The 19249-nt window shown below is 46.4% G+C and overlaps 1 protein-coding gene and 1 long non-coding RNA gene across 3 annotated transcripts in view; one reads left to right on the top strand and one right to left on the bottom strand.

Annotated features, from left to right (window-relative positions):
- Positions 1 to 16679, bottom strand: part of LOC146785275 (uncharacterized) — a 28554-nt gene extending 11875 nt beyond the window's left edge. The window contains exon 1 of the long non-coding RNA XR_014970395.1: positions 16514 to 16679. This is a non-coding gene — a long non-coding RNA (uncharacterized LOC146785275). The remainder of the gene's footprint in view (positions 1 to 16513) is intronic.
- Positions 1 to 19249, top strand: part of SLCO2A1 (solute carrier organic anion transporter family member 2A1) — a 530482-nt gene that overhangs the window by 193414 nt on the left and 317819 nt on the right. The window lies entirely within an intron of this gene.

The raw sequence follows: 19249 nt of genomic DNA, 5'->3' as shown, positions 1-19249 counted from the left end.
TGGTGTAGACTGGATTGGCGTAGAGTGCAGCGGTGCAGAGTGGAGTGGTACAGAGTAGAGTGCCAAATAGTGCAGTGGCATAGAGTCCATTAATTTAGAGTGCAGTAGTACAGAGTAGAGTGGCAGAGAGTGTGTTGGCATAAAGTGGTGCAGAGTGCAGTGGCATAGAGTGCTGTGGCATAGAGTGGAGTACTGCAGAGTGCAGTGGCATAGAGTGAAGTAATACAGAGTAGAGTGCAATGGCATAGAGTGCATTGACATAGAATGAATTAGTGCAGAGTAGAGTGGCGTAGATTGCAGTGTTGCAGAGTAGAGTGTTGTTAAGTGCAGTGGAGTAGAGTGGTGTACAGTGCATTAGCATACAGGGCACTAGCGTAGAGTAGAGTGGCATAAAGAGCGGTGGCATAGAGTATATTGGTGCAGAGTAGAGTGCAGTGGCATAGAGTAGTGATGTAGAGTGTGGTTGTGTAGAGTACAGTAGCCGTGAGTAGACTGGCATAGAGTGGCGTGGTGTAGAGTGGTGTAGAGTGCAGTGCATAGAGTGGAATGGCATAGAATATATTGTTTCAGAGCAGAATTTAGTGGTGCAGGGTAGAGTGCAGAATTTAGTGGTGCAGGGTAGAGTGCAGTGGCGTAGAGTAGAGTGGCATAGAATGTATTTGCATAGAGTGAAGGGATGCATAGTACTGTGGCATAGAGTGCAGTGGTGCTGAGTAGATTCGAGTGGCATACAGTGGATTGGCATAGAGTGCAGGGGTGTAGAGTTGAGTGGTATGGCGTAGTTGTTTGGTGTAGACTGTATTGGCATAGAGTGCAATGTTTCAGAATGTTGTATAATGGAGTGGCCTAGACTAGAGTGGAATGGATTGCTGTGGCGAAGAGTACAGTGTTGTAGAGGAGAGTGTCGTAGAGTGCATTGGCATACACTGGAGTGGTACAGAATGGAGTAGAGTGCAGTGATGCAGACTGCAGTACAGTTCAGGGTTGTGAAGTGGAGTGGTACAGAGTAGAGTGGAGTTGCGTAGAGTGGAGTATGAATAGTGTGATAGCACACTGCCATTACAGACAACACATTTTCAACTGAAATGACCATTACATTTGCAAAGACATACAGTTTTAGTAATAAAACTATATAGTTTACAAATACTTGCACAGTTCATCTAAACGCCGTGTGTTAGAAAACAAACCCTTTCCTACCCCCAGTATCCAGCAGATTGACACATAAATCTTCTCACTTTGAAGTCAGAGAAAGAAAAGTAAACACTAAGCTACCTCGAAAGACAGAGCCTGACATTCAACCTCTGTCTTTGAATGCACAGCAAATGTGACAAGATAAGAACAAGATTTACAGACCTGTTTACAGAAAGGAGCACTCGTGAAAGAATATAAGGAGAGTTAGTATGAAAAGCCTTTGCTCCTTGGGTGGAACAAACTCACTCTGGACAGCCTAAAACAAATAAAGCCAATAAATAGAAAGCCAGAAAATATGAGTTACAAACCACAAAGCCAATGGTAAGCAATGGGTGGAATGCATTGCCAGGTAAGCTTTCTGAATGTCGCCAAGATGTCTTTAGCAAACCAGACAGCTGGGCTGTCTGGTAGGCTTCGACCTAAAAAGGAAGGTTTAGACCTAGCAAAAGGTTTTTTTTGCCAGGTCTAAATGGCAATTTAAGACTGCACATTCAGGTTGCAATGCCAGGCCTGAGACAGGTTTTAAAGGGCTACTTAACTTGGTGGCACAATAAGTGCTGCAGCCCACTACTAGCATTTATTTTGCAATCCCTGAGTACCTTTAGTACCACTTTACTAGGAATTAACAAGTAAATTAAATGTGACAATTGGGTGTAAGCCAATTTTATCATGTTTAAAGGAGAGTGCACAAGCACTTTAGCACTGGTTAGCAGTGGTCAAGTGTGCAAAGACTTAATGCCAACAAAATGCGATCAGAAACAGGAGGGGCGAAGGCAAACTTTTAGGGTGACCCTGCAGAGAGGGCCAGGTCCAAAACCAGCCATGCACCTAAGGTCCTAACCTGCAAATGAAAAAAACCTTCCTCTATCCCACTGGCTCCTCAATCATATTTGAAGAACCTTCCTCAAGGCTTGATATCAGGCGAGGATAGAAAGATAGCCTATTAAAGGAAGTGGGGTGTGTGGGTTAAAAGAGCAAAGAAAGAAAGACTTCAGGTTCAACGCCAAAAGGTGCATGAAGCGAAGAGACCACAACTTTGCTGCTCAAAGAAACGTTCTAAGCCGTTATGTTTGAAAGTCATCCGAATCTCGATTTAAATTGTTTAAGTGAAACCGTTAGCTGATGGCCTTTCCTTTAGACTTCAGACAAGCAAAACAAAGTTGATTGGGACAACATATGGGTGAAAATTTTCTTTAAATGGAATTCTGGATATCATGTATGTAGTGATGGCTGGTCACTGTTCTAGTGTTGCGGTGTGTATGTCTTTACCAGACACTCCCTGAGGGCTGATTTACACCATCACTCCACACCCATCTATCATAGGTGTCACAGAACATGTGACCCTATCAATAAAAGGGGTCGGGCGCACTTGCCCTGGGTCAGTTCCATATAGCATAACACTGTGCTTGTGTGCTTACTTATAGTGTATGTGGGCCTCGTGCCCCGACCTTTTACAATGTGGTTTGTTAACATGAAGTCAGATTTACTAATCTTGTCATGATGGAGCAGTGCATAAAAAATAGTAATACTGTGTTGCACCAGCCATAAACAACTGTGCAGCACCAGATATACTAAGAACTACCTGCTAATGACATCATGTGCGGCACTTGCACAAAAATGCTGTTAGCTTGACATACAGGTCCAGATTCTCAAAGGTTTACTGCCTGGTTAGCCTTACATTTGTCGCGCTAAACCAACACTAACCCTTTTCTGAGATTCACAAACCAGCATAAATTGGTATTTGCGTTGGTTTGAATGGAAAACTAACGCAAAGCAGCTTTGCAATACTTTGCATCAAGAGGGTGTTACATGGGTGGTACATTGGTGGTACATGGGTGTATCCGTGCTACCACTCATGTTTTTTGATGCTAGACCCATTTCTCAAACATCAGTAGAAAGGGTTCTAAAATTAACGCTGCTGCAAAGCAGGCGTTAAATGGAGAAATGTTTTCATTTCTCCATGCTTTTCAAACTTTGCAGGCATGCTGCACTGTACAGCACACATACAAGGTATGAAAAGCTTTTAAACTTGTCTAGGCATAGTATTTTGAACAGAAAGGAAAATCTTCCTGCCCAAAACCTATGCTAGACTCACGCACTCACCCTAGCGCTATAGTGCTAAGGTGTGTGCGTGGCACTCTGTAGCTGAAATCAGCACCGGCACAAGAGAAAGGGGAATAGAGAGACATTATGGTGCTCTCCTGCTCCCTCCCTGTCGCACAATGCAGCACAGCATCTTTGGGTGCTGCGCTGCATTGCCTGACACGTACAAGAATCTGGGCCACAGACTTAGGCTATTGCTCAAATACAAGCCAACAGTTTTGCATGTGGGAATTGTGCCTAAGGACACCCCCCAACACACGGTACAATTTCCTATGCAGTAGTTAACAAGCATTTTCAATGCAATAGGTCTCGCATTTGCGAGAGTTTGAGCTATTGGCGTTGTAACTGACAATGCCACTTATTTATGTGTTTTGAAAACCTGCAAGTGGTACGTAAACACACACTTTTTACTTATAGTCATTGCTTACAAGAAGCAAGGCTTGCAGTAAAGGGATGCAGTTTCTGAGAACCTTGCTTCTTGTAAGCAACACCTATATATCACTGTATGGACTTACCTCAAGGGTAGCAAAAGATCCTCTACCCAAGGTAGAGAGTTATTGACTCGAACAACTAATGTAAAACTTTTACAATGATTAATTAGGTCGAGCTATAGCGGCAGCGCGCATGCGCTGCTCGCTCTGTGAGGCATGCAGTAGTAGAGTATGGGAGACAAGCTGCCCTCACTCTCTGCCCATATTTTTCATTGGCTTTTGTCTGTGTCCGTCGTAAATTCTGTCTTCTGATTGATTATGAGGCTTGTTAGTCCCGCCTTATTATGGCCACGTCGTCATTTGTACCCACCCATGGCTATTGGCCCCTTTACTTTGAGTGTTACACTGTACGGTACGTGGTATTTATAGCACTATTCTCTTCCAGGGGATCCTCATCAATAGTCATAAGCACTGAATATTCCCGCCCATGTGCGGGGACCCCGGAAATAATAAAATCATATATGTAAAAAACATACATATATACAGCTCTGTATATGTATAAACATATATTATTTTTTCCCAACCAAATGCAGCCCCTAAAAAAGAAGGCTAGGCAATGTATAAATACACATCCAATAATACATATAGGTATAATAAAACACCTAAATCTGTTTTATTTTTTTATTTTTAATGAGGTAAACACTTATGAGAAAGCAAAAAAGAGAAAACTGGGGGAAACACAGATCTACAACACATTGCTAGCCTGCAGGCTGCATTGCAATACAATACCATAGAGACTGAAAAGCAGGTAAAAACTGGCACCGTGCCTTTAAGGCAGCCCTGGCTTCCATATCCCATCATGCCTCAAGGGTGACAGTTAGGTCAGTTGTTCTTTCTGGCTCCTTCAGTCAGGACCCTGGAATTCAGCTCTCTTCTTTTTGACTTTTTAGTCAAGAATTATTTGCATTATAGTAATCTTTTGGACTTCCTCTTATTAATATCTGGGAAGAAGTCAGTATCCTGTATTTTTCTGACTGATTTTCTGCTATTTTTGTCAGAAATATGCTTTCTTTATTTATTCCATGTCCATCTTGTGGAAAAAAGAAGGCCTCTTCAGACACACATGACGTGTGTATTGTCTGCCTGCCGGATTCTCACTCTCCAGCAACATGTCATCATTGTAAAGACCTTTCTAAAAGGACTTTAAAGGAGAGAGAGAGGATTAGACTCTACGGCTTATCAGAACGGTCGACGTCGAGGCAGCTGGTCCCTGTTTGCTCCCCATCGGCGTCGGGCTCGGCGTCGAAGACTCCAGCGGCAGGTTCGTCGCTGAGAGGTGAGGAGTCCAGGGGTAGTCATGCTGCAAAAAGAAAATCGTCGTCGACTTTAGATACAGCGACGAAGCGGATGCGTTCGTCGTCGACGACTTCGACGTCTAAGAGATCGGCGTCGAAGGATCGGCGTCACAGGTCGACGTCTAAAAGGCATCTTTCGACGTCAAGAGAAGATCGCTCGACGTCGAAACACAGACATCGTTCGGCGTCGAAGGAAGGACATCATTCGACGCCGAGGACGGTGAGAGATCAGTCGACGTCACAAGAGGTTCGTAGGCGTTCGACTCCGAAGTCTACGTCGACGTCGAGACCAAGATCGCCGTCAAGACCAAGTTCGCCGTCGAGGAAAGATCGATCGTCGGCGAAGAGAATGGCAACATCGAGGCATTCGTCGTCGGAGCATTCGACGTCGAGGCAGGCGCCTCCGTCAAGACCGACGTCGAGGCAGGAGCTTTCGTCGGAGTCGACGTCAAGGCAGGAGCCTTCGTCGGAGTCGACGTCGAGGCAGGTGCCTCCGTCGGAGTCGACGTCGAGGCAGGTGCCTCCGTCCTCGCAGGTCTCCAAGGCTTTGGAGAAGTCCATAACGTCGAGGCGAGATTCCCCGTCGGGGTCTGGACCTCCGTTCAGATCAAGTCCTCCGTCGACGACGAGGTTCTCGACGTCGAGGCAAGAAAAATCTCCATTGATCCTCGAGGAGTCAAGTCCCAGGTCTCCGGTGATAAGCCTATCGCCGTCGAGGCGGCCCTCTGCAGAGGGTTCTCAGGAGGTGTCGCATGTTCGCCTTACGATCCGGCCAGTCTCAAGGCGCAAATCCCCTCATAGACTGGTATATACAACTTCGGAACATGATTCACCACGTCTTATATCTATCTCGCCTTCAGGATCAGAGGGTTCGAGTTCAAGGTCCGAGTCACCGGAAATTGTGAATCAATCTCCAGTGCCTGCAAGAGAAAATAGTCCGCTGGAAGAGGGACATGCTGTACCTCAAAGTCCCGCAAGAGAGATACCTCAGGACTCGGCTATGTCTCACGCAGTTAAGGCCTCACTAACAAGGTTAAAAGACATGGACTTCCCAGCGAGACCGGTCAGATCACGTTCTCGGGGAAGAGAATCTCGACGTCGCTCTCGAACACCAAGGAGGCGATCTAGATCCTCCTCCCACAGGAGAGAGTCGACCAGATCGGAGAGAAGGCGCCGTAGGACCCCTTCCTCCTCCCCGTCATCTAGATCATCCAGAAGGGATTATTCGCCGACACTCTCGGAGACACCACCCTCCAGGGTATCTCCGGTGGATGATATCTCTACTTTTCAGGAAGTGTTGTGTAGAGGAGCTACAAAATTAAATATCCCTATGCCGGTTCAGGAGATCACCTCCTCCATAATCTTTGAAACTCTTCATGAACGAGCAGTGTCACGCCCACTGTTGCCGTTAGTCCCTGGTTTGCTACAACCAGTAATGGATATTTTTCTCACGCCAGCGACCACCAAATCTGCACCGGCGCGGATTCTAAAAAAGTACCGTCCGGCTCCGGAAGATCCTCTGTTCCTAAGATCAGATCCTCCACTGGATTCTGTCATCACCGCTGCTGCCAGAAAGATGCATGCAGTAGCGGGGTCTTCAATGGTGCCCCCAGATAAAGACAGTAAGACGCAAGACTCTTGGGGGAGGAGAGTTTGCGGTTCGGCATCTTCTAGCTTAAAGGTGGCCAGCGCCTCAGCGCTTCTGGGGCGCTATGATAGATCATTGTGGGACTCTCTCCAGAGGTTCATTGAAAAAGTTCCATCAGAGGATAGACGGGACTTTGAAGAAATTTTGCACGAGGGAAGTCTGGTTTCTAACCAGGTCATAAGTGCAGGGGCAGATGGGGCAACACTAGCAGCGCATTCTTATGCCCATGGAATCACAGCCAGAAGATCATCTTGGCTCAGATTGACGGCCTTGAAGCCGGAAGCGCAGGCGAGAATACTAAGTCTGCCTTTCTCGGGCAGTTCACTTTTTGGGTCTCATGCAGACGAAGAAATGGCCCGTATGAAAGCAGAACTGGAGACCATGAAAGCCGTCGGGCTTGAAAAGAGGAAAGAGTTTCGACGCCGCAGGGGAAATGACAGGCGTAACTACCAGCAGAGGGTTCAAACCCCTCAGTGGCAGAAGAACCAGGACCAGCAAGGTCAAAAGAAACAGCAGTACCAGTCCCGCAGACCATCCAGGGGACGTGGTAACAACAGGCAGTCAAACGCTGGAAACAAGGCTCCAGGGAAGCAATGAGGAACCGCTTCCTCCGATGCTGTCCACCGCTCCGGTGGGAGGAAGTGTTGCGCATCATCTTCCAGAGTGGCAATCCATCACAAAGGACAAGTGGGTTCTGAATATACTGCGGCATGGGTACTCGCTTCGTTTTCGAAGCCACCCTCCATCGATTCCTCCTGTTCATTCGGCCCAGCATCTAACGCAGCTCAGAGAAGAGGTGGCGACTCTTCTGCTCAAATCTGCAATAGAAAAAGTACCCAAAAACCAAAGAGGAAAGGGAGTTTACTCCAGATACTTTCTGATTCAAAAAAGGAGTGCGAAGGTAGAGTTCAGACCCATTTTGGACCTACGGATACTGAACAAACACATAAGAAAGGAAAAATTTCGCATGCTGGCGCTCCACCAAATATATCCTCTTCTCCGGTTGGGCGATTGGATGTGTACGCTGGATCTTCAGGACGCATATTTCCATATTCCCATCCAACGGAATCATCGAAAATTTCTCAGGTTTGCGGTGGGGAACTCTCACTATCAGTTCAAAGTTCTTCCATTTGGCCTGAAGTCAGCTCCACGAGTATTCACAAAATGCGTGGCAGTAGTAGCGGCTGCGCTGAGGCGGGCAGGAGTCTTCGTCTATCCCTACCTAGACGACTGGCTAATAAAGGGTCCATCGCCTCAGAGTGTTCGATCACAGCTGTCGCTTTGCCTGAGCTTATGTCGCAAGTTGGGTCTCAGAGTGAATGCCAAAAAGTCCAATTTTTCACCAACACAGAGGATCCACTACCGGGGTGCAACTATAGACTCCGTAGTAGGAAAAGTGTTTCCTTCGGAGGAAAGACAGTCATCCATTATCCTCAAAGGAATCTGTCGTCGGCAAGACAAATCTCATCTCTGCTAGGGGCCATGGCATCCTGCATTTTCCTAGTGCCCAATGCCAGGCTAAGGATGCGTCCTCTCCAGCAAGATCTCGAGGACAAATGGGATCAAAGGAACTCCCTGTGGGAAGAAAAAGTTTGCCTTTCCTCGGCGGCCAGGCAGTCAGTCAAGTGGTGGCTGAAGCCACTGAATCTACAAATGGGGATCCCCTTCCATCAAGAACCCCCAACTCAGACCTTAATCACCGACGCATCCCTTCAAGGTTGGGGTGCGCATTTCGAGTCTCTGCAAACTCAGGGACGGTGGTCCAGCAGCGAGCAGTTGTACCACATCAACATGCTGGAGCTCAGGGCAGTCCACCTAGCCCTCAAAGCGTTCCTGCCTGCGATCACGACGAGTACCATTCTAGTACAGACGGACAATACCACCACAATGTACTACCTGAACAAGCAGGGGGGTACTCGATCCAGGACGCTCTCGCTGGAAGCTCAGTCCCTGTGGCACTGGATCCTAGCAAGGAACATCTCATTGAAAGCGGTGCACCTACCAGGAGAACTCAATGTGCAAGCGGACTTACTCAGTCGTCATTTTCAAGAACCAGAGGACTGGGTACTAAACGACGAGGTGTTAGAAGACATCTTCGGGGAATGGGGGCGTCCGCAAGTGGACCTCTTCGCGGACGAGCACAACACAAAATGCCGAGGCTTCGCCTCAAGATACCATCAACCAGGATCCCTAGGGAATGCCCTTTCGATCAATTGGTCAATGACATTTGTGTACGCTTTTCCGCCTCTCCCACTAATCCCCAAGGTGGTGACCAAGCTGCAGAATTCATCTGCCAAGATGATCCTCATAGCACCGGACTGGCCGAGGCAGTGGTGGTACACGGATCTCCTGCACATGTCGATCCGCCCCCACAAACGGCTGCCGTGCAGGCCGGACTTGTTATCCAAGATGCAGGGGAAGATTTACCATCCCAGCCTTCCCTCGCTGAGCTTAACAGCATGGCTCCTGAAGTCCTCCAGTATGGACATCTGAACCTCCCTCAAGGGTGCATGTCCATACTTAAGGAAGCCAGGAGGCCTTCGACAAGACATTCCTACTTCTGTAAGTGGAAAAGATTTTACATATGGTGTGCTCAGCATCATTATGATCCAACAAAATGCCAGGAGGATGTAATTTTGCCCTATCTTCTTCATTTAGCGAGGGCAGGGTTGAAATTTTCATCCATAAAGGTTCACCTAGCAGCCATAACAGCATACAGGCGTTCGCCTTCGCAGCAGTCATTTTTTAAGTTGCAGGTGGTGAAGGATTTCTTGCAAGGTCTCAAGAAAGTCTATCCCCCTGTTAGACCTCCCTCTCCTTCCTGGGAGCTAAACTTGGTTCTGTCAAGGCTCATGGGTTCTCCTTTTGAGCCTATTCATAAAGCTACCCTACAACACCTCACATGGAAGACAGCCTTTTTAATAGCCATCACTTCAGTACGGAGGGTCAGTGAGATACAGGCCCTCTGTTCTAAAGAACCCTACACTACGTTTCATCTCAATAGGGTAGTGATGAGGACTCACCCTTCATTCCTGCCTAAGGTGGTATCGGACTTTCATGTAAACCAAGCCATCTCCTTACCAACCTTTTTTCCCAACCCCTCCTCTCCGGCAGAGAGGGCGTTGCATTCTTTAGATGTCAAAAGGGTCCTAAAATTCTATCTAGATAGGACTAAGAATGTCAGGAAATCTGATCAACTGTTTGTGAACTACGGGGTTGTCCGTATGGGCTTTGCTGCATCCAAACGTTCCATTGCTAGGTGGATTGTTTCAAGTATTACATTGGCCTACCAACTGGCTCAGAAACCATTGGGGGCGCGCCCTAAAGCGCATTCTACAAGAGGAAAAGCGGCTACCGCTGCTTTTCTCAATAATGTTCCACTCTCCGAGATCTGCAAGGCAGCCACTTGGAGATCTGTCCACACCTTTACCAGACACTATTGTCTGGATTCGGACACCAGAGCAGACACTCAAGTAGGACAAGCCTCCTTGAGGAATCTGTTCCATACATAATCATTTTCATGATTTTCTTACTCCATGTGTGGTACAATCTTTTTTTCATTTGCCTGCAGGTGGAAGGTGAGCTTGCTACTCTATTCAGTGCTTATGACTATTGATGAGGATCCCCTGGAAGAGAAGGGTAAGTTACTTACCTGTAATCCTAGTTCTCTTCCAGGGGTATCCTCATGAAAGTCATAAGCAACCCACCCACCTCCCCAGGCAAATGAGAAGAAGTGTATTATTCATTATGGAAAGGATATATCTTTGTGTTTAGGACTACGGTCCCGCAAAGAACAACTGACCTAACTGTCACCCCTGAGGCATGATGGGATATGGAAGCCAGGGCTGCCTTAAAGGCACGGTGCCAGTTTTTACCTATACAGGTCTTTTCAGTCTCTATGGTATTGTATTGCAATGCAGCCTGCAGGCTAGCAATGTGTTGTAGATCTGTGTTTCCCACAGTTTTCTCTTTTTTGCTTTCTCATGAGTGTTTACCTCATTAAAAAAAAAAAAAAAAAAAAAGAGATTTAGGTGTTTTTATTATACCTATATGTATTATTGGATGTGTATTTATACATTGCCTAGCCTTCTTTTTTAGGGGCTGCATTTGCTTGGGAAAAAATAATATATGTTTATACATATACAGAGCTGTATATATGTATGTTTTTTACATATATGATTTTATTATTTCCGGGGTCCCCGCACATGGGCGGGAATATTCAGTGCTTATGACTTTGATGAGGATACCCCTGGAAGAGAACTAGGATTACAGGTAAGTAACTTACCCTTTTTCCCCCCTCCCCGCCCGCACTCTCGTTGTCCTTGCCTTCTCCCCTGCCTGCCCTCCCATTGTCCGTCCCTTCTCTCCCCCTCCCGCCCACACTCCCATTGCCCGTGCCTTCTTCCCCCTCCCCCGCACTCCTGTTGTCCGTACCGTCTCTCACCCCACCCGCACTCCCGCTGTAAGTGCCTTCTTGCTGCCCCTTCCCACCCGCACTCCCATTTGCAATGCAATAGGTCGCACTCAAATGCGAGTCCTATTGCATTGCAAATGCTTGTTGTGTCTACTGTCAGTGATGTCGCAAGCGCATTTTCTTTATTTTGGTTGAAAGCGAGGATGCTGACTTTTGGAAGAAGCCCCTCTCCCACCATGTCTTTCTTTTATCTCGCCTGTCCCAGCTGCTGACAGAGGGAATGAGGGGCTCCAGATTCCAGCGGGAGGGTGGGCGCGCAAGCCCAGTATCGGTCAAGTACAAGTGCTGTTATTTTTCCTGTTATGTTTGTTGGGGCACCGCTATGGTTTATTTTCCTTACAAAAGAGCAGGAAGGGGAATCTGAAAAAAATACAGCTTGTGTGTCATTGGCCATTACTTGCCAGTGGTGCCTGCTGACAATTTGAAGGTAAGGAGTGGTTGAGACTGGCTGAAGCTGAAGCCAGCACAAGCAACAGAAATGCGCGAGAAGGGGGTTGGGTGGCTTTAAAGCCATAAAACCACTAAAAAACATTCTGAATGAAACAGGTTGCACCAAATAAACGGACGTTATTTGTTTAGATTTAAACTGCGTTTTAATGGGCATGGCTCTGAACATGTGCGGGTGCTATCTATGCAATTGAATAACAGTGACCAGGTTATTTTTTACCCAACAAAGAGCATGAAATAAAGGTCGAACCCTCACAATCAAGGTAACCTGAGAGATGGCTTGGAGAATGAGCATGTTATGGATTTAAATATATCTCATAAAGAGACAGCCCTTTTTCAGATTCTGATACAATTCCAGTATTGCTGGGGGCTATTGACATCTCTGATCGTTTCCAGTGTGGAACTGGATCGAGAAAAAGTTGTGAATACCCACAGACCAGTATGAGTGTAATCTCCTGGCCATTCCTTCCCTGGAGTGCCCACTTATTACCGCTGGGAGAAGGAGTGCTCACATCAGAATCTTGGTCTAAGTAGTACATTTTTTATGACTGCAAACCTTTTCTCTTAAAACCAAAGTTTCAAGCCGTAGTTTGGACCTAAAGACTGTGGTAAGACCGCGATTTGTTTTGCCGCAAAGTTGAAGCCAGAACAAGAGAGTTCACAGTTTTTATTTTAAGTATGTATGAAACGCAGGAAACACATAATGCAGCAAAATCAGGAACAATACTGTTGAAATGCAAGCAGGCAAAGAGTGAGAAAGGGTATTTGATAAACAGTCATATGCCTTTTCACCCACATTTCCCTGTTCTCCCCACAGAGTTCAGGCAGTCTGGTCTGGGGTGCCTCATTTTACAGGTGTCCAGTCCTCTCAGCAGTCATTGTCACCCACCTCCCTTTCCAACTGAAGTGAGAATGCTTCCCATCCTTAGAAAACCCTTCTCATTGGTATATAATCCTATTGACCCACATTAACCCCTTCCCCGCTCATGACGGAACCGTTCCGTCATGAGCCACGGTTGCCGTGTGCTCATGACGGAACGGTTCCGTCATGCCACGACCGTTGGCGGCCGCTCCGCCCACGCGGCGCTGTTTCCCCGCCTGTGCGGGGGGACAACTCAACTGGGCGGAGTCATGACGGAACCGTTCCGTCATGAGCACAGCTCAACCGTGGCTCATGACGGAGCGGCTCCGTCATGAGCACAGCGCCACCGCGCTGCCCCCCCCGCACCCCCCAGCGCCGCGGCGGAATTCCCGCCGCGGCGAAGGGGTTAAGGAGCTACACGAAACACTAAACAAATCTAGACTGTTCTCTATTTATTATTAGCTGGTCTTCTAAAACTGCCCCGATTGTGATGCTTTATCCTCCACAAAAGAGGCCTAATGTACCTGAGCTGCCGCACCACTGACATGTATCATATGTGACGTCACACATATTGTACAAAGTGCTATAAAGCACATCTAAATAAACAGTATGAGAACTTCATTCCTGACACCTAAGGGGTCATATCAGTGTGGGCTTGGGGAACTGAGGCAGCAAGGCCGGTGCTGATGCATGCTTGTCTGTGGCTGCCTGGCTCTTGCTAGCCGCCTGCTACAGTGCTTTAAATGGGCCAGTACTGTCCAGTACTGAGTATCTGCACTTTTTTGGTTGAGCCTAGCGTCAGCACGCATGCGCTGACGTTCTGCAAGGCATGCAATAGTCGAGTATGCAGTGGAAGCCTCGCCTTCTCTCTGCCCATATTTTTGATTGTCTGGTGTCATTGTCCTTGGTAAATGCTGTCTTCCGATTGATAATGAGGCTTGTTAGTCCCTCCTTGTTAGCGCCCTGTCGCCATTTGTTACCTCCCATGAGGACTGGATCTTTTAGTTGTGACATTACACGGTCTCCTTCATAAGTGGGTAAGCACAATTTATTTTTATTTGCAGCGCAGTCCACTTTCACTTTAGCGGCTGCGCTTGTTTATTTAAATAATTTGACGGGCAGGCCAAATGGAACCATTTCTACTCACTAATCTAACGAGCATTTGCAATGCAATAGGTCTCGCATTTACGCGGGTTTGAGCTATTGACATTGCAAATAACAATGCTTTTTATTTTTGTTGTTTACAAATAAAAAGCAATGTCATTTACAATGCCAATAGCTTAAACTCGTGTAAATGCGAGACCTATTGCATTGCAAATGCTTGTTTGTTTCTGGCAGCAGTACAGAATGCAAGAATGCATCCTTGCCAGGGTTCTCATACATGCCCTATTTCCACACTAAATACTTTGTACAGATATAAGGGTTTTTTACTGTGTGTAGCAGAGTTCCCCTGTACTACTAGTCTGATATCAGCACCTTGAAAAGGTGACACAGGTTTTCCCACTTGACTCTGGTGGTGTAGCCAAAATATATATATGGTATAACATACAAACTCCAGAAACTATAGCCCTGGCCTGAAAACTCCTGTATCTTGGTTATTATGGCACTACACTGCCCCTTGCATATGTACCCCAGGAGTGATGCACTATTTTAAGGCAGTTTTTATACTACTAACACTGCAGTAATTAATTTGTGAAATTGATATCGTTAGAAGGACACTACAGATGTCCTCTTTTTGAAAGACATCAACACACAAGGCATTTGGAATGTTACACATAAGCCTACTGAACCCATGGAAATGTCAGACAGAAGTAATCTCCAAATTTGGTAACTATGGCTTCACAGGCATAAAGGTTACATTTATGCCTGTTGCCGAGTCATACATGGAAGCTATCCCTACTGTTGTCACTGTGTTTGGTGAAAGGGAATGGGCTTGGAGTGAGAGAGGGGACAGACTCCTAGGCAAATGAGGTAAGCGTTGAAGAAATAATGCTAGACATTGGTAAAAAAAAAATGTCTGCAAAGGAATAGCTTTCACTTGTAACACAGGAACAGCCGCAAACAGCACTAACGTTCTCCACATCTGTGCGTGAGCAGCACATCGGGCCAAACATACTCTTTGCATTATGGGACATGTAGTCCTCTGTACCCAATTATAAAAGCAGGAGTAGAAGATACAAATGCAGAGCAAAATCCTGGATTGTTTACGCTACTATTGCTGGAACTGGGAAACGAGAGAGAACTGAACTGCGAAGTTAATAGTTCAAAATAAAGTGTGAAGTTGATATCATTTTTAAAGTGTATATGCTCTTGTGAAAACCACACCGATTGCCATTCCGTGCAGTATTGTTAAGAACATGCCACTTACAGGAATGTGAAGGATGCACTATACTCCCAGTCATGGTCAATGTGAACCTGGCGATTATCTTAAAAAATAATATGATTTCTGTAGCAGAAAAAGGCAAAATAAACACCTAACTTAATTTATTGAGACACTCTAAAGACAAAAAATAGTCAAAATGCAGCTGTACTCCAGATATAGTGAGTGCCTCAATTCCAGACACAAGATCTGCGGCCGCTTTACTCGCAACATTACATAGGGTTTTAAAAGAACATTTTAGACCAGTATCCTAAATCGTTTTTAAAAGCAGGAAATCAAAGTTGATAATTGCACTTAGGGAAGATAGTTGTAACCCTGCCTAGTGTATTTCATGTGATATAAAGTTCCTTGTCTCTGGTCTTACAGCAAAACCGAACAGGTGGAGCATAATATTGTACAGATCTTAAGAAGAAACAATATGTTTCTCTCAGGCGGCTCACCTAATGGGTCCAGCAACTGTTCACCTAGTTGTTGAAAAAACAAGGTAGACTATCTTTGCCAAGGAAATGGAAAAAATGCTGCTGTATTTTTCATAGTGCTCAGAAACTGAACATCCTGCGTGCCATGCTGAATGATTTTGGGTGACGTGGAAGAGTGCTGTGAATGGTATGAGTTGTTCTGCTGTCTTTGTTGCTGCAGAGCTTCTCTCGGTGCAGGCAAAGGAAGTAACAGCACAGAGCGATCACAGAGGTATGTCTCCTTATCATCAGACTTTACCTTCACATAACCACGTAAGGCAGCTGACACTGCACTTAGTATTTAAATGTGAAAGCGGGCCCAAGCATAGTATTTAAAAGTGAAAGTAGGTGCGGCTATGAGTAATTAAAAGTTAAGGCGAGCGCTGTGCTTTGTATGTAAAAGTGAAAGCGGGCGCTGAGTATGTAAAATTTAAAGCGTAGGTCCCATGCTGCTTGGAAAGGATCAAATGACCATAAGGGCTGCATCCTGTTACACTGCCCTAAAACCTAAATATAGTGTAAAAAGAACAAGCACTAAAGTGACATGAAAGTGGGTGAAGTGCTGAATCATGTAGAGCGGTGCCCATGAAGCTAGAAACTGCGAAACTTCACAATGAGAATTTTGGCACGAGCTGGCAACAGCGGATCCTGTCATCTTCTGGTGTTGGAGGAAAATGCATTAATCAGAAGAACGCGGAAAAAGACAGACGACAGACCCCAGACCGACCCCCCTCACAGTGAAAGGAGGTGTCAAGTAAGGGACACTTGCAGTGAGTAGTGCACATGACCCAGGGAAAAGCTACTGAGCACGTGTCCTGCACGTCTCCCACACGCTCCTCTTTCATAAAACAAAAGAAAATATGTGTACGAGAGGTGGAAAAACACTCATAATTTAGAATTTAACACTCCAAGCACAAGTAGGAAAATATACGATGCAGTCCGATATTTAAAAAATAATCTTCCAACCGCATGCAATTTGCGCAAAAGACTAAGATGAATACTGGTGTCCCCCTTAACTTTACACAAACGTTCATGCTCTTAAAATGCATGAAACGAACATTCCCACCACCAAGCAGAACAAGCATTGTTAGTATCGTGAAACGAGTATCCTGGAAAGCAAAACAAAGTATGAGGGAGGAACATGAATTAAACAAGCGTACTTACATCATGCTTTACCGGTGCGCCTCAGCCTGTAAACGAAGTGAGGTGTCGGCTGCAGGAACGAAACAGGAGGCAGCAAGGAAGAGCGACGCTGGAGTGCACCAATGATAAGTAGGAGGCAGGAATACAGTCCTTTTATTGATTACACCAGGTCTTGCAGACAGCGCATGCGCGCTGATGCTCGACCTAAAAAGGGGAAAGCTTTGTTAGATGCATATTTACTACTAAATTACACATTTAATACGTACGCGAAAAATATGGCAACTTGTTTGCACTTGCTGTCGTCTGATGATAGTTTCAATTCTAATTCAAATTTTATTGTTTGATTACTAAAAATCATAACAAAATATTAAAACCATATGACGTCACTTATGTATACATGTACAAGTTTAAAAAGGAGCAAATAAAGGACTTTAGTTAGTGCTACAGCAGTGCACTAGTCTAGCGATAAAAATGGATAAATTTAAAAATTGTCCGAATATGCATTTGTCTTTTACAAATCAGGCTCATTAAATAACATGACAGTCACTGAGTGGTTTTAAGAAAGTCTAAGAAGGGGGAAAAGTCAGTATGACAGCTGGTTTTAAAAATGATAAACACGGTGTCCATATGATAGGTTTCGATGCAAGGCCGGATCAGGCCATTATAGTTAATATGACTCCTGCACAAACGCATGGTGATTCTGGACTACAGTTTAATATTCGACTAGCAAAGATCTGGTATTTTTTGTTTATATTGTGCATGGCTGCTTAGCACAATTATATAATGTTTAATATTATGCATAGTTATGTTTTGGGTAGGCAATGAGCCTTACTTGTTCAACACTCAATCACACACCAATTAGATGATGTATTATTCAAAACGAATTTCCTAATTTTCCATGAGGTGGCTTATGCGAAGTGCTTCGGTGCACTGAAACAGAATTATAAAAAGCAATAAAATCAACATTCTAGTGTTGTAGGTCACTAGGAGCCACCAATTAAGTATACGAATGGAGGTTTTTTGTAGGTGTGTTATTTTAGCATATGTTGGAATATCTCCGCGGGCGTCCAGACAATAGTTCAGTCTGGCGTCCCGATGTTGTAGGCGAAGTGAAAGGAGGGCACCTCTTAAGGGGCGGTCAGTTAGTAAAGTATAAGACCAGTATGTGTGTATTACTTGAGTGCCAGCGGCCACTAAGCAGATCACCACATTGGCGACGAGGATGCTGCAAACCCGGTGAGCGACAGCCGCCACCCCTGCTTGTCAGGAGCGGCTCTACAGGAGGCCTCGCACTACCTGACCCGGTGCAACGATACCCGGCGAAGCTTCCCATGCACGGTGACACCCGTGCATGCCATTTGCCTGCACAGCAGGAGTGTCGGCAGGTTCCGCCTTGCCCCGAGATGCATGTGCAGCAGCAACCGGCACTGCGAGTCCCGCGGCAGACACCCCGCCGACCTAACAGCTGGAGCAACTGCATCGTGCTAGACACGTGCTGTGTCAAGACCTAGTCTGTCGGCCCAGCACTTCCTCTGGCCTGTTCCTCAGCTGAATGGATGTGGCAGCGACGTGTGCTTCGCTCTCTGCTTGAGGCGACCCCACCCCTCTAGTCACAGTTGGGCCTGGAGGCCCACATCGGACATCTCCCTGAAGAGAAGCTTCAGCAGAGCCCGGTGCCCAGTAGTGAGACTTCACTCCACCTTCCCAAGAAACAGGATGGTTTTGAAGGACTCCGGCAATAGATTGTAGAGCTTTCCACTGTGAGAGACTGGTGTCCTGGGTCATTCCTTCATGGCGAGCCTGGTACTCACTAGCAGTGCCACTGGGCCCCAACCTACCCTAGCCCCATGCCTGTGGCTTCTGTGCCCAAGTCTCACCACCCACGGCCTGGCTACACCTGCATCCACCCCTGCTGCACCAGTATACCTGTCCCATCTCAGCCCTTGTGGCCCAGGGAGATGACGACATCTCCTGCCCTACAGCTCTTTTCTGTTACGCACAATCTGCCAATTAAGACCGCAAGATGGAAAGCATGGATCGAGTGCCTCAGAACCTACTTTGAGGCTGGCAACACAGCAGATGAAAGGATGAGGGCACTACTCCTCCACCTGGGAGGAGCGGATGTGCATAAAATCGCCAAGTATGTCATGGGCGATGGGCCGCTCCGTACACACTCAACACTCAGGAATGCTATCACTGCCCATATAGAACTATTTGCAAACCCAGACTACAATTGTTTCCTCCTCCGGCAGGCACGCTAAAAACCTGATGTGTCTGTAGATGTCTTCTACGCCCGTCTGAGAGACCTGACCGCTACATGCACTCTACCAGATGAGGAAGATGAGGTCAGAGAGCTATTTATACAAAGGTTTGCCTTGGTAATTCTCCATAAACAAGTCCTGCAGGTGGCCAACATGTTAATGAAGGACATTCTAGCACTTGGGCAGTCCAAGAGGCTGTCCAAGGCTTGGGTGGTACACATGGAGACAGGGCAGCAACAACCGATCAAGACAGAGCCCATCAATGCCATTAGCAGAGAGACTCACAAGCTGAAGTCAAAGGCACCCATGCCCAGGGCACTCAGCTGACCCTGCAGATGGCATGGGGGCTGTTCCCCCATCAAGATGGCTGCCTAGCATGGGAAAAAAGTGTGGAGCCGGCAAAAAACTGAATAATTTCTCTAAGGTCTGCCGTTTGCCCCTAAGCAACCCAGTTCCCTGGCCAGGCGGACTGTGCTCAACATCGACACCCACTCTG

This window comes from Triturus cristatus, chromosome 11, assembly GCF_964204655.1.
Source record: "Triturus cristatus chromosome 11, aTriCri1.1, whole genome shotgun sequence".
In the NCBI taxonomy this organism is placed as follows: domain Eukaryota; kingdom Metazoa; phylum Chordata; class Amphibia; order Caudata; family Salamandridae; genus Triturus; species Triturus cristatus.
The sequence above is the reverse complement of the archived record's forward strand: the minus strand, read 5'-3'. Positions and strand labels throughout refer to the sequence as shown.